The following is an 11,437-nucleotide window of genomic DNA, read 5'->3' as shown; positions in this document are numbered from 1 at the left end:
GTTGAACTGCTTTTTTTCTCCTGTTTTGAATTTTTGCATAAGAGTCACTAGGGAAGATTATATTTGGCAATAATTCAAATAAACTAAAAATAAACATACATGTATACATACATTGATACACACATATGTTTGAGCTTAGCCTTGGAGAAGAGATATTATTTCATATATGCACATTGCATGTATTTACACATGACAAATAGATTATGGTTGTATAGATATAATGCACATATTTTGTATATATGTGTTAAAGGTATATATACATACACATACCTGTAATACACATGTTTTACATAAACATTTTCTTTTTATATATATAATCAGGGAAGACATAGAGGAAGTAGTACTTGAACATAGGCTTGGAGAAGAGATATAATTAATATATTATATGCATATGTATTTTCTATAGACATAAAATGTCTGTAGAAAATGTATATATGTATAATGCCTAAATTTAAATAAAATGTATGTGTACCATACTGTGTATAAAATACTATAGATATATCTATACAAAAAAATATATATACATATATACATATACATATATACATAACTTCCATATATACACATACGCTCCCATCCAGAAGTGATCCCCTCTAAAATCTTATAACAGTTAAATAAATGTTCATTTATCATATTTATTATATTTATTATATATTATCTTCCTATCAAATATTTTGGCATTTGTTTTATCTCTCCTATTATATTGTAAGCTTCTGAAGGACTGGAATTATGACTTGCAGAACTTTGGATACCACATAATTCCTTTCTTGCATTTAGGAGTCACCAAAGCAATTTTTTTTTTAATTTTTTAAAATTTATTTCTTATTTACCCATATTTCTAACTTGAGACATATTCTTGACTCTTTTCTCTTCTTCTTTTTTCTTTTTTCTTTCTTTTTTTTTAAATTTTATAATATTTTATTTGATCATTTCCAAGCATTATTCGTTAAAGACAAAGAACATTTTCTTTTCCTCCTCCCCACCCCCATAGCCAACGCGTGATTCCACTGGGCATTACATGTGTTCTTAATTCGAACCCATTGCCATGTTAATATTTGCATTAGAGTTTCGTTTATAGTCTCTCCACTGTCATGTCCCCTCAACCGCTGTATTCAGGCAGTTGCTTTTCCTCGGTGTTTCCACTCCCATAGTTTATCCTTTGCTTATGAATGGTGTTTTTTCTCCTAGATCCCTGCAGAATGTTCAGGGACGTTGTATTGACACTAATGGAGAAGTCCATTACCTTCGATTGTACCACAATGTATCAGTCTCTGTGTACAATGTTTTCCTGGTTCTGCTCCTTTCACTCTGCATCACTTCCTGGAGGTTGTTCCAGTCTCCATGGAATTCCTCCACTTTATTATTCCTTTTAGCACAATAGTATTCCATCACCAACATGTACCACAGTTTGTTCAGCCATTCCCCAATTGAAGGGCATCCCCTTGTTTTCCAGTTTTGGGCCACCACAAAGAGTGCAGCTATGAATATTCTTGTACAAGTCTTTTTCCTTATTATCTCTTTGGGGTACAGACACAGCAGTGCTATGGCTGGATCAAAGGGTAGACATTCTTTTGTCACCCTTTGGGCATAGTTCCAAATTGCCCTCCAGAATGGTTGGATCAGTTCACAGCTCCACCAGCAATGAATTAATGTCCCAACTTTGTCACATCCCCTCCAGCATTCATTACTTTCCTTTGCTGTCATGTTAGCCAATCTGCTAGGTGTGAGGTGATACCTCAGAGTTGTTTTGATTTGCATCTCTCTGATTATAAGAGATTTAGAGCACTTCTTCATGTGCTTATTAATAGTTTTGATTTCTTTATCTGAGAACTGCCTATCCATGTCCCTTGTCCATTTATCAATTGGGGAATGGCTTGATTTTTTTGTACAATTGATTTAGCTCTTTATAAATTTGGGTAATTAAACCTTTGTCAGAGGTTTCTATGAAGATTTTTTTCCCAATTTGTTGTTTCCCTTCTGATTTTAGTTACATTGGTTTTGTTTGTGCAAAAGCTTTTTAATTTGATGTACTCAAAATTATTTATTTTACATTTTGTTATTCTTTCTATGTCTTGCTTGGTTTTAAAGCCTTTCCCCTCCCAAAGGTCTGACATGTATACTATTCTGTGTTTACCCAATTTAGTTATGGTTTCCTTCTTTATGATTAAGTCATTCACCCATTTTGAATTTATCTTGGTGTAGGGTGTGAGGTGTTGATCTATTCCTAGTCTCTCCTACACCGTCTTTCAATTTTCCCAGCAGTTTTTATCGAATAGTGGATTTTTGTCCCAAAAGCTGGGATCTTTAGGCTTATCGTATACTGTCTTGCTGAGGTCACTTTCCCCCAGTCTATTCCACTGATCTTCCTTTCTGTCTCTTAGCCAGTACCAAATTGTTTTGATGACTGCTGCTTTGTAATAAATATAGTTTAAGGTCTGGGACTGCAAGGCCCCCATCATATGTGTTTTTTTTTTCATTATTTCCCTGGATATCCTTGATCTTTTGTTCTTCCAAATGAATTTTGTTATGGTTTTTTTCTAAATCAGTAAAGAAGTATTTTGGTAGTTCAATGGATATGGCACTAAATAGATAAATAAGTTTGGGTAGGATGGTCATTTTTATTATATTGGCTCATCCTATCCATGAGCAGTTAATGTTTTTTCCAATTGCTCAAGTCTAGTTTTAGTTGTGTGGCGAGTGTTTTGTAGTTGTGTTCATATAGTTCCTGTGTTTGTCTCTGGAGATAGATTCCTAGGTATTTTATTTTGTCTAAGGTGATTTTGAATGGGATTTCTCTTTCTAGTTTTTTCTGCTGAGCTGTGTTGGAGATATATAGAAAAGCTGATGACTTATGTGGGTTTATTTTGTATCCTGCAACTTTGCTAAAGTTGTTGATTATTTCAATTAGCTTTTTGGTTGAATCTCTAGGATTCTTTAAGTAGACCATCATGTCATCTGCAAAGAGTGATAACTTGGTCTCCTCCTTGCCTATTTTGATGCCTTCAATTTCTTTATCTTCTCTAATTGCTATTGCTAGTGTTTCTAGTACAATGTCAAATAGTAGAGGTGATAATGGGCATCCTTGTTTCACTCCTGATCTTATTGGGAATGCATCTAGTTTATCCCCATTGCAGATGATATTAGCTGTTGGTTTTAGATATATACTGTTTATTATTTTTAGGAATGACCCTTCTATTCCTATGCTTTCTAGTGTTTTTAATAGGAATGGGTGTTGTATTTTATCAAAGGCTTTTTCTGCGTCTATTGAGATAATCATGTGGTTCTTGTTGGTTTGCTTGTTGATGTGGTCAAAGCAAATTTTTTAATTAAAATAAGTCAGATTTTTTTTTCCTATCAACTTAGAATTGAATTCTCCTAAGGTAATGATCACTCATCCCAAATCTATTCATATGACATTGTAAGAAATATTCATTATGCCTCTATTATCTCTATTATGTATTGAGCCTTTTCTTAGGTGCATGGAAAATTTATTTAAAATTATCTAAGAAATTATCTCTGCCCTTTAAAAGTTTAAATTTTCTCTTTCTTTCCCTGTTGCTCTCTCTCTTTTCCTCTTTTCTTTTTCTCTTTCTTTCTCTTTCTCTCTCATTCTTTCTCTCTCTCTCTTTCTTCCTCCCTCCCTCCCTCCCTTGCTTCCTTCCTTCCTTTCTTCAGATCGCACAGGGCATTGACAAGAGGAGATATATCTCTTATTAGGAAAATATTAAATAGAAAAAATAGAAAAATGTATTCTAATTGGGACATATATGCTATAAACAATAAGCAACCAAGAAGAAAGAAAGAAGGAAATCAGTGACATAATGGTACTGTGCTAGCTTAAGTGCTAAGAGATCTTGGAATAAGAAGTCATCAGTGTGAGATATTGTCCAAGCAAGTTTTTCTTGAAGAACAGGGACCTAGAAGAGGTCTATAGTCAAAACCTGGTAGTGTTAGAAAAAAAGCAGATACAGAGAGAAAGAGGAACTTCAACTTTTACAAATTAACCAATATTACAGTGTTGGCCAACAAATTCTTCAGGTTATATGTTGTGGGAGTTTTAAACTAGGGGAAAAAATTCAAAATGCTTATGCTTGTGGGGAGGGGGTGGGAATAGCACAATGAATGCTTCAGAATGAATTTAGGAATAAAATGTTGTTTATTTTTTCCTGTTCAATAGGAAACTCGGTCCAACTAATAATTTTTTTCTCCTCTCATATATATTTTTAATATTATGTATGTGTGTATATACATATGTATATGGAAAAAATAAAGAGGAAGTCAATAACTGGAAAGAAAAAAATAAAAACAGGAAGGAAGGGAGAGGGGGAAGAGTGGAAGGAAGGAAGGAAGGAAGGAAGGAAGGAAGGAAGGAAGGAAGGAAGGAAGGAAGGAAGGAAGGAAGGAAGGAAGGGAAAGAGAGGAGAGGAGAGAAGAGAAGAGAAGAGAAGAGAAGAGAAGAGAAGAGAAGAGAAGAGAAGAGAAGAGAAGAGAAGAGAAGAGAAGAGAAGAGAAGAGAAGAGAAGAGAAGAGAAGAGAAGAGAAGAGAGAAAAGGGAGGAAGGGAGAGAAAAATAGATCTCAACTCATTTCCCCCACATGTCCCTAAGTTTAATTGGTCAGCTTTTTGTTTTCCATCATGAAATGTTGAATAACAAAATTCCCAGCCAGCAAGGTAGTGCTTCCTGAGCTCATCTGGTCCTGGGTGGATTTGTTTTTCTAAGAATTTTATGGTCCTTTACAGAGAATGACTACAATGCCTGCAGATGTTTGCAAGCCTCTGCTAGCAGATGTTTGTGACTATAAAAATCTTAAGGAAAGTATATAGCAGCAGCTTTAGGCAATGTGCAGAAACCCAGGACAAGGTCAGTACTCATTTGTCCTCTTCCCTGATTACAGCAGGCCCCTAGTTCCCATGAGTTGCAATGAAACCAGTGTATCTCCAGAGTGCCACGGAATAGTAAGTGCCCAACAAGCCTCAATTTTCCTGGGTGATTGCAGATAGGATCAAATGCTCTGTGGTCTAGCAAGAATATGGGAGGTAAAGAAAATTCCCTCTCTGCCACTTCAGTGTCCACATCTATCTTCTATCACCTCTACTACTACTTTGGGGCAGCTAGATGGCACATTGAATAGAGCCCTGGACCTGAAATCAAGGAGTCCTGAGTTCATATCCTCAGATACTAGTTGTATAAGCCTGGACAAGTCACTTAACCTCCCTCTGACTCAATTTCCTTATCCATAAAATGGAGATGATAATAGCACAATTTCACTGGGTTGCAATGAGGAAAAAATGAGGTAATATTTGTAAAGTGTTTTGCAAACCCTAAAATTCTATGCAAATGTTACCTGTTATTACTCCTCCCCTTGCAAGGATATTCATGCGGTTGGGAAATGGCCTTTGTCATTGGGAGTTCACAGAATGCTTTAGGGTGTGCCTCAGAAGCAGATAATGTCTAGATGTGGGTGTTCACCATATTTAATATTTAATCACCTATTAGTTGATGCAGAGTTTTAGTGGATCTCAGTAAGATATCTCAGCACAGTGCCTGGCACATAGTAGGCATTTACAGGAATTTGTATTTATTGACCAAGTCTCTTCACCTCTTAGAATCTTAGCTTCCTCATTTGTAAACTGAGTTTTACAGCTGGATGGAGAATCAAATAAATATTGTAGGTAAAGTGATTTACTTAAAGTGATGCATAAAAATTCAGCTACACTTGTTAGCTAACAAGACTTAAAGTAACTTGGTGCAATAGAAAATCATTTCGACTCAGGTGACTTCAATTCGAAACTGGACTCTTAATACCCACTTAATAGCTTTGTGAGAAATTTCTTAGCCAAAAACTGGGAATAGTATTTGGTGTTTGTCTTCTTAACCTTTACCTTCTGTCATAGAATCAATGCAAGGATCAATTCCAAGGCAGAAGAGTGGTAAGGGCTAGGAAACTAGGGTTAAGTGACTTTCCTAGGGTCACACAGCTAGGAAGGGTCTGAGGGCAGATTTGAGTCCAAGACTACAGTCTCGGCATTCTATCCACTAAGCCACCTAGCTATCCCTGGGAAAAATATTTGCACTATCTCCCTTGTAAGTTGATTGTGAAGATATCTCATGATATTCTTAATCATCATAATATATATTTAATATGTGCATATAATAATATAGAATTCATTAGAATGATATACTGTTATTATTCATCTTATATTTAGATAGCATTCCAAATATCTTCTTTTTATTGTATTTTCCCCAAATTACATAGATAATTTTTTACATTTGATTTCTGACATTTTGTGATTTAAACTCTTTCTCACTCTTCTTTCTGTCCTACTTCCCTGAGACACCAGATAATCTGATATAGGTGATACAAATTTCCATATTTGTCATGTTGTAAAATAAGACACATGTGGCACATACCAGACAAAACTCAGGAAGGAAATAAAGGGGGAAAGTACGCTTCCATCGGTATTCAGATTCCATCAGTGGTCATTCCGAACATTTTCAAAGCAAATACTTTCAAACACTTTATTTGACCAAATATCCTATGGAAAAAAGAAGGCAGGCATTATATTTCCTTTATAGTTGAGGAAACTGGAAAGCAAGTAATTTTCCTAAGGTCATCTAAGTTAGTGACAAAACTAGGACAAGAACTCTGATCTCCTAACTGGACATTCTGCCTTTGTGTCCTATGGTTTTATCTGGGAGCTCTCTTGTCAACCATAGTTTTGTCAACCATAGTTTTCTGGCAAGCAGCACTTTAGAAGCATTTTTCTCTTTTCTGCTAAGTTAGACTCCGACTCCTAGTATAACTTGATCATTTATTGGTTTGCCAGAAACAGATATGGAAATATCTTTGCTATACCCTTATTCCTCCCCCAAGCTCCTCCCCCCATATTACTAGAAGCTCGAACAGGAGTGATGTACTCTGAAAAATGGAATGAAAAGAAGCCATCTTCATCTTTCTTTACCACCCACATGGCTTTTTCAGTGGGGAAAGCTTGGAAGGGAAAGTGGGTGCCATTCGAAAGCCAAGTCTTGAATATAAGTTACAGAGAAGCCCTGCTATTTAGGGAAAAGTTCCAAGAAGTCCCTAGAAGAAAGAAGGTGACAGAGCAAACTGAGTAATGAATGGGGCTAGAGTCAGGAAGCCCTTAGTTCACATACAGTCTCAGAAATTTACTAGCTGTATGAACTTGGGCAAATCACTTAATCCTGATATAGAGAATATTGATCTTATTAAGATATTGATACTAATGGCCAGTTGTACTGATTACTGATAGCCTAACGCTGTCAAGGAGCTCTAGTTGAAGGCGGCTGATGAACTAGTGGTAAGCAGCTTAATCCAACAATATTTATTACTTATTTCTATGAGAAGAGGTTGGGACAGGAAAAGGAGGTAGGAATGAATCTATTCCTATTAAATCTAATCCTAAGATTTCTAACTATAACCCCAACCCCTCTGTCCCGCAAGGGACTGTTTCTTGTTGACCAGAGTGAACCTACACTGATGTATTCTTACTAGCTAAAGGTTAAATCTATTTAACTAAAGCTATCCTAATAGATTATCTTAAAATTATATAATTCTTCTTAAATTATCTTTAAAATTTCACTGGCTGCCTCAAACTATTTGTCAACTAATGACAGTTAGGATCCATCTCTTCTCAGGTTCTCACAGCCTGAAACTGATGCTGCTTCGGTGAGAGGAAACAGCGCCTCCTCTGGCCATTTTTCTCTCTCTCAGGGAAAAGTAGTCACTTCAACCAATTTTCTTTAGATGAAAAGATGTTTCTTAACTTCTCCGAACTTAACTCTCACAAAAATCCTTCACAGATTGATCAGAGAAAATCTCCAGACTTGCTCCAAGTGAAGAGGCTCTAGAGAGTGTCCAGTTCTCTGTCTTTCCTATCATTCAATTCTCTTAAAGTGACCCACAGACAATTCTGCTCTTCCCTGCTTAAAGGAGTCAAAATAAAATTCAAAACTCTTTCTCTAGACTAAACTCTTATTTCTAACTAGGTTAATTAGCTAATTAAATTCTTGTCCTAACAATCCCTATCTGGCTCAGTTTCTTCATCTGTAAAATGGGGATAATGATAGCACCTACCTCATAGGGTTATTGTGAGAATCTAATGAGAGAATAATTGTAAGATACTTGGCATAGTGCTCTGCACATAGTAAGTATTCTTTCACTTATAAATCGTTAATAATAAATTAAAGTATTATGAAATTTCTTTCATAATAAGAAAGAAAAAAGAGAGAGAGAAAGAGAGAGAGAGAAAGAAAGAAAGAGAGAGAGAAAGAAAGAAAGAAAGAAAGAAAGAAAGAAAGAAAGAAAGAAAGAAAGAAAGAAAGAAAGAAAGAAAGAAAGAAAGAAAGAAAGAAAGAAAGAAAGAAAGAAAGAAAGAAAGAAAGAAAGAAAGAAAGAAAGAAAGAAAGAAAGAAAGAAAGAAAGAAAGAAAGAAAGAAAGAAAGAAAGAAAGAAAGAAAGAAAGAAAGAAAGAAAGAAAGAAAGAAAGAAAGAAAGAAAGAAAGAAAGAAAGAAAGAAAGAAAGAAAGAAAGAAAGAAAGAAAGAAAGAAAGAAAGAAAGAAAGAAAGAAAGAAAGAAAGAAAGAAAGAAAGAAAGAAAGAAAGAAAGAAAGAAAGAAAGAAAGAAAGAAAGAAAGAAAGAAAGAAAGAAAGAAAGAAAGAAAGAAAGAAAGAAAGAAAGAAAGTATTCTATCTTTCCTGTCCCAATCCCACTTACCAGGGGATACTCCTATATACCCATATGCTGGTTCAAGCCAGTTCTTCTTTGCAACTCTGAGGGTTGAGAGCACATAGTTGACCACAGAGCCATGCCCTAGTAGAAATGAATAATAATAATAACTTAGGAGGGAAGGGGCAGACTATGTTTTCATTTTGAAAGGGAATTTCCAATATGGAAACTCCATCTACTCCATCAATAGCAGCTCTGCAACTTAGAGCCTCACAGAATTGCCTGGGACACTAAGGGGTTAAATGGCTGGTCCAAGGTCACACACTACATGTGTAAGGCAACTCTGTATCTTAGTACATAGAGTACTAGACCTGGCATTAGGAATATCTAAGTTTGAAATCTACCTCACTTACTAGTTGTATGAATTGTTATTTTGGGCAGGGGGGGCAATTTAGATTCAAATATTCTTAAGGTAACTGGAACACTCATTCATTCAGCAACAATATAACATTTATTTATCAAGTATTTATTCTATGCATTTTCCAGGTACTTGGGAAAATACAAAATTTAGGTAAGACATGATCTGTTCCTTCAAGGAGTTTATATATATTCATTCAACAAACACTTATGAGTATTTGTACACAGCACAGAGCAAAATATAATAGCAAGTAGGAAGGTAGGTCAGTAGGTAAGTGCCAGGCACTGTGCTAACTGCTAGGAATAAAACTACAATTAGAAACAATGGCAGTCTCTACCATTAAGGAGCTTCCATTTTAATGAGGAAAGACAGCATATAAGGTAGCTAGCACTGGGATGTGGCTTGGAAATCCCAAAGTCAGGAACAAAGGGGAAGAAAGAGTCATTAGTGTGAGATAATATTCAGCAGGTAAGTCTTCTTAGAGGACTTTAGTCAAAACCCAGGAATAGTCCATCTTACTGAAATTGGCCATTATAATGGCTAAATGTTGACCAATGTGTTCATCATTTTCTATGCCTGCTGCTTTTTATTGAATTATTGTCAACTATTTGTAAACCTCATAGAAAAATCATTTCAGAAGTGTTAGCACAAAAAACAACAAGCCCACCTCATTAAGGAGAAAAATTAAGATTAAAGTTAGCTTGATCAAGCTTGGGCAGCTTGATGGCACAGTGGCCAGAAGACCAGGCCTAGAGTCAGAAAGACTCTTCTTTCTGAGTTCAAATCTGGCCTCAGATACTTACTGGCTGTATGACCCTGGACAAGTCACTTCACCCTGTTTGCCTCAATTTCTCATCTATAAAATGAGCAGAAGAAAGAAAAAGCATACCATTCCAGGATCTGTCATGAAAATCTCAAATGGGGTCACAAAGAGTTGGACACAACTGGAAAACAGTGAAAAAAAAACAATCCTGAAAGGCAATTGAATTTTAGAAAAATATTTTATTTCTCCTAGCTTTCTGTAAATTATGCCCAAGTATCTTACTCACCTAGAGGGACCCTCCTTGTGTCCTTCAGTTTACAAATTGATATACACCTTTCATAACCCACATCAGGTTTCCATGATAGTAATTAGGATGGTTCAAAGGACTAATTTAATTTTCTAGCATTTCATTCATTTCCCTCACTTCTTTCTTATTTATTTTTGGTTTGATTTTTCTAGTTCTAAATGGGGAAGGTTGAGATCCCCCGCAAATATGGTCTTACTATCTATTTCTTCCTTGAGCTCCTTTCATTTTTCCTTTAGAAATCTATATGCTGTGCCATTTGGTGCATAAATGTTTAATAATGATATTACTTCATTGCTTACAGTACCCTTTAACAAAATATAATTTCCTCCCTTATCTCTTTTAAATAAGATCAATTTCTACTTTAGTTTTGTCTGGTATCATGATTGCTACTCTTGCTTTTTTTTATTTTACATGATGCATAATAAATTCTGCTCCAGCCTTTTACCTTGAATCTGTGTATATTACCCTGCTTCAAATGTGTTTCTGGTAAACATATAGTAGGATTCTGGTCTTTAATCCACTCTGCAATCTGCTTCCGTTTAATGGGTGAGTTCATCCCATTCACATTCATCATTATGATTACTGTGTATTGCCCTTCATCATATTATTCCCTTTAAATTCTGCTCTATTCCCTTTCTCTCTGTTCTTCCTCACCAGTATTTTACTTTTTGTCACTCCCCCACTTCCCCCTCCATCCAAATACCTCCCTCTTCCCCTGTCTTATTCCCCTCTACTTCTCTGTGGGTTAAGATAGAATTCTATACCCCACTGAGTATACTTATTTTATCCTCTCTGAGCCCTTTATGATGAGAGTAAAGTTTAAGCATTGTCCATCCTCTTTATGTTATATAATTTACCACATTCTATCTCTTCCTTCCCTGTTCTCTTATTGTAACCCTCTTTGTCAGCCCTTGATTGAATTTTTTACATACCATTCATATACATACATATCATATCATACAAACATATTCCATATCATCATATTTACATAGATATCATATCATCATAATCAGCTTTCTTCACAACCCTCTTTCTGAATAAATTCCTTCTATCTTCTCTATTACTAAGGGTAATTTTTGAAAACTACAGAAATCCTCTTTCTACGTAGACTTATAAACATTTTTACCTTAATGAGCCCCTTAAATTGTCTCTTTCTTGTTTACCTTTTTGGGCTTCTCTTGTGTCTCATGTTTGGACTTCCGATGTTTTGTTTAAGTCTGACTTATTCCTCAGGAATGTTTGGAAATCATCTATCTTA

Source organism: Monodelphis domestica, chromosome 8 (assembly GCF_027887165.1).
Source record: "Monodelphis domestica isolate mMonDom1 chromosome 8, mMonDom1.pri, whole genome shotgun sequence".
Classification (NCBI taxonomy): domain Eukaryota; kingdom Metazoa; phylum Chordata; class Mammalia; order Didelphimorphia; family Didelphidae; genus Monodelphis; species Monodelphis domestica.
Note: the sequence above shows the minus strand (reverse complement) of the source record.